The sequence below is a fragment of the Microtus oregoni genome, unplaced genomic scaffold (assembly GCF_018167655.1).
Source record: "Microtus oregoni isolate MIOR12 unplaced genomic scaffold, Mior012 000023F_ref0000262, whole genome shotgun sequence".
In the NCBI taxonomy this organism is placed as follows: Eukaryota; Metazoa; Chordata; class Mammalia; order Rodentia; family Cricetidae; genus Microtus; species Microtus oregoni.
This window is the reverse complement of record NW_024543082.1, coordinates 1,489,658-1,494,844: the sequence shown is the minus strand read 5'-3', so window position 1 is coordinate 1,494,844 and position 5,187 is coordinate 1,489,658.

The window sequence follows — 5,187 nt, the reverse complement described above, 5'->3', positions numbered from 1 at the left end:
CTCGACAGCTCTCCTCTCAGGAGCAGACGCCTGAGAGAGACGCCATGCCCTGCTCCCGGGATGAAGCTCGGACCCAGGATGGACTAGGCTAGAATCTCCCCGGTAAGCGCACCTTGGGGTGCTACACACAGATGATTAGGAATGGGCTAAATTAATATGTGAGAATTAGCCTAGAAGAGAATGGGCCAAGCAGTGCTTAAAAGAATACAGTGTCTGTGTAATTATTTTGGGGCATAAGCTAGCCGAGCAGGCGGCTGGGGTGCCAGGGACGCAGCCCTGCCGCCCCTTTTACTTCAGGCTTATATTAATTATTAATGCTCAAGCAGTAGCTCAGGTTTATTACTAGCTCTTACATTTAAATTTAACCCATATTTCTATCTGTGTTTACATGTGGCTCAGGGCTTGTTACCTCATTTTCTACACATCCTGCTTGTTTGGCAAAAAAAAACCACCTCCAACTACTGGTGCCCTTATCTCATTCCTGATTGTTTAGAATTATACTGCCTAAAGGCTTATCATATGTACATCTATTTTATTTTTTCACTCGAGCAAATAACCATATTTCCTTGAGCAGGTGAAAAGCCAAGGTAAGCACTCTCTATTGCAAAAGGCAACAGTAGTGTGTTTGTCGAGTTGTGATATCTCCCTTTATTTCTAGTCTCTCTGGGGCTTAATCATGAAAGAATGTTGAACTTCATCAAAAGCCATTTCTGTACTAAACTGGTCATGTGATTTCTATCCATTTATGTAGTGTATTACATCTATTAATCTGCATGTACTAAACCAATCTTACATTCCTGGGATGAAGCCAAGTTGGTTATGGTAGCTGGTCTTTCTTAATGAGTTTTGAGGTATTTTATTTAAAATTTCTACATGTATGTTCATGAAAATTGGTCTGTGATTTTTTGTTTTTTGTTTAAAAGATTTATTTATATATTATATATACAGTGCTCTGCCTGCATGTGTGTCTGCAGGTCAGAAGAGGGCACCAGATCTCATCGCAGATGGTAGTAAACCACCATGTGGTTACTGGGAATTAACTCAGGACTTGGGGAAGAGCAACCAGTGCTCTTAACCTCGGAGCCATCTCTCCAGCCCCCTGGTGTGTGGTTTTGTTGTTGTGTTCTTACCCAGCTTTGGTGTCAGGGTAAGGCTGGCTTTGTGCAATGGTTTTGATATTTAATGTGGTCCTTATCAAAATTCCAGTGACATTCTTTACTGCTGTAGGAAAAAAAAAACTACTAAAATTCATATGACAGCATAAAAGACCTTGAGGACAGGCAATGGTGGCGCAGGCCTTTAATCCCAGCACTCGGGAGGCAGAGGCAGGAGGATCTCTGTGAGTTCGAGGTCAGCCTGGTCTACAAGAGCTAGTTCCAGAACAGGCTCCAAAGCCACAGAGAAACCCTGTCTCAAAACAAAACAAAACAAAACAAAAAAGAAAAAGAAAAAGACCTTGAGGAGCCAAAGCAATCCTAAAAAGAAAGAACAATGGTGAATGCTTCATTTCTGTTCTCAAACTACACGACAGAGCCATAGTAACAAAATCCGCATGAGACTAGCACCCAAACAAGAATGTCAGCCGGCACAAGAGAATAGTGGATTCACATAACTACAGCGGTCTAGTTTTCAACAAAGGTACTTAAAACACACATTAGAACAAAAAGAAAGCCTCTTCAACAAATGGCACTGGGAAAACCGGATGCCCACATAGAGAAAATGAACCAGACTCGTATCTTGTAGTCTACATAAAAATAAATTCCAAAAATCTAACCAGCTCCAAATGGATCAAAGACCTTAATGTAAGACCCAAAATTCCAACACTGCTGAAGGAAAAGACTTTAAAGTTAACTGTAAGGCAAGGACTTTGTGGAAAAGACTCCTTTAATCCCAGCACAGGCATAGTAAATAACCCTAAACTTGACAAAGGTTCTGTACAGAAAAGAAGACAATCAGCAATACAGAGATAATCTACGGGATGGGAGTAAGGAGTGAGAACATATACCGCTCTTGCAGAGGCCCAGAGTTCTGGTGTAGGAGGTCTTCTGTCTATGTGTTGCTTTCATTGGTTGAATAAAGAAACTGCCTTGGCCTTTTGATAGGGCAGAACTTAGGTAGGCAGGAGGACAGAAATGAATTTTGGGAGGAAGAAAGCAGAGTGAGAGAGCCGCCATGGAGCTGCCAGGTCAGACATGCTGAATCTTTCCCCGTAAGCCACGACCTCATGGTGACATGCAGATTATGAGAAATGGGTTAAATCAAGATGTGAGAATTAGCCAATAAGAGGCTAGAGATAATGGGCCAAGCAGTAATTTAGTGAATACAGTTTCTATGTGATTATTTCGGGTGTAAGATAGCCGGTGGCTGATGTGGGAGTGTCATATATCAATCTGTTGATTTTATTGGTTAAGCAATAAAGAAACTGCTTTGGCCCTCATAGGTTAAAACATAGGTAGGAGGAGTAAATAGAACAGAATGCTGGGAGAAAGAAGCTGAGTAAGAGAGTCGTCATGATTCTCCCCACTCCAGGCAGACGCAGGTTAAGATCATTCCTGGTAAGCCAGCTCTTAGGCTACATAGATTATTAGAAATGGGCTAGTCCAGGTGCGAGAGTTAGCCAAGAAAAGGCTAGATATAATGTGCCAAGCGGTGTTTAAAAGAATACAGTTTCCATGTAATTATTTTGGGTAAAGCTAGCCGTGCGGGTGGCCGGGTGCCGGGGATGCAGCCTCGCCGCTCTTATTTCAACAGGTGGCCAGGAGGACAAGCAGCCCACTCCTTCTGTTACAGAGTTTGGTTTCTAGTACCTGCATTGGATGGCTCATTGGAATGGGTGGCTACATTGTAACTCCAGCTCTAGGGAACGTGATGCTCTTTTCTGGAATCCCCAAGCACCTGTCCTAACAGTATGTTGTGGAATAATCCTTTTGTACACCATGACTATAATAAAGAGCTAATGGCCAATAACTAGGCAGGAAGAGGTTAGGTGGGATATGCAGACAGGGAAATGCTGGGAAGGAGAACAGAGTTGCCAGCCAGATGCAGAGGAAGCAGGAGATGAACACGCTGTGCTGAAAAAGGGTAGCACAATGTGATAGAGCATAGGTAAGAATATGGGTTAAGTTGTAAGAGCTAGTTAGTAATAAGCCTAAGCTATTGACCAAGGTTTTATTTATTTATTTAGGATTTTCAAGAAAGGGTTTTCTCTGTGTAACTTTGGAGCCTGCCCTGTAACCTGCTCTGTAGAGCAGGCTGGTCTCAAACTCATGGAGATCTGCCTGTCTCTGCCTCCCTAGTGATGGGATTAAAGGTGTGTGCCATCACCCTCTGGCTTTGGCTAAGCATTTATAATCAATAAGTCTCTGTATTGTTATTAGGGAGCCAGGTGGCAGGAAAGAGCTGACTAACAAGACAAAAAAAAACTCTGTGTACACACACACACACACACACACACATTTTAAAAAAATGTGCTGGTTGTTTTTTGTCACGTTGACAGAACCTAGAGTCACCCGGGAGGAGGGAATGTCCACTGGGAAATCACATCCATCATATTGGCCTATGGGCCTGTCTGTGGGGCATTATTTTGATTGTGGTTAATATGGTAGGATGCAGCACACCATGAGTGGTGTCACCCCTGGGCAGGTGGTCCAGGCTGGGCAAGCCAGGAGGAGCAAGCTGGCTAGAAGTGTTTCTGCCTTTGCGGTAGACTGTAAACTATATGATGAAATAAACCTTTTCCTCCCCAAATTGTTTTGATCAGTGTTTTATCATAGCAACAGAAAGCAAACAATGACAAAAAAAATCTAAAAACAATGGGCTAATGTTTGCCAACTACACATTATATACCTAAAAATCTATCACCTTCTATTAAAGACCTTAGATTCTATCGAAAACTCACAAACTCCCACCCCAAACCATATAATCAACAAAAAAGCTGACTAAACAGTTCTCAGAAGAGGAAATACTAATCGCTAGTAACTCATTGAGAAGTGTTCCCATCTGTGGCCCTTAGAGAACCACACACTGAACTGCTTTGTGGCCCAGTCAGAACGACTCGAGAATGAGAGGAAGGAGGAACCCTTGTGCACGAGGGTGGGAATGCAAGCTGGAACAGCCACTGTGGAAATTTGTATGGAGGCTCAGAAAAAATCTATAAATGGGACAACCAAATGACCCAGGTATCACACTCCCAGGGGAAGACGCAAAGGACTCTAAGTCAACAACTACAGACACACACATCCATGTCTGCTGTTCCTAAGTCAACAACTACAGACACACTCGCACATCCATGTCTGCTGTTCCTAAGTCAACAACTACAGACACACTCGCACATCCATGTCTGCTGTTCCTAAGTCAACAACTACAGACACACTCGCACATCCATGTCTGCTGTTCCTAAGTCAACAACTACAGACACACTCGCACATCCATGTCTGCTGCTGCTATATTCACAACTAGGAAATGCAACCAGCCTAGATATCCATCAAGAAATTAATAAAGGAGGCCGGGCAGTGGTGGCGCACGCCTTTAATCCCAGCACTCGGGAGGCAGAGGCAGGCGGATCTCTGTGAGTTCGAGGCCAGCCTGGTCTACAAGAGCTAGTTCCAGGACAGGCACCAAAGCTACAGAGAAACCCTGTCTTGAAAAACCAAAAAAAAAACCAAAAACCAAAGAAATTAGTAAAGGAAATGTATACATACACACAATGTAATTTTATTTACAGGAAGTGGAGACAAAAGGAAATCATCATGCTATATAAAATAAACAAGTTTAGAAAGACAAAGGCTGCATTTTCTCTCCTATACAACATCTAGGGTTTTTGTTATTGGAGACAGGTTTCTCTGTAGACCAGGCTGGTCTCGAACTCACAGAAATTTACATCTCTGCCTCTTGTGTGCTGGGATTAAAGGGGTGCACCACCACCACCTGGCCAAACTCTAGTTTTTTATATGGGTATGGATGTGTGTCAGGGTGGGTGGGGCTAGAGAGGACACTATGAAGGGGGAGGAATGAACTTTAAGGGGTACAGAAGGTAATGGCACACAAAGGACACAAAAGCAAAAAGGGGTGACTTGGGAAGAAGGGGATCAGCAAGAAGACATGGGGACACAGAGTGGGGGTGGAGCAGGAACAGACGACATCGATGCAACTGTGAAAATGCCATAACAAAGCATGTTGCTTTGTCTG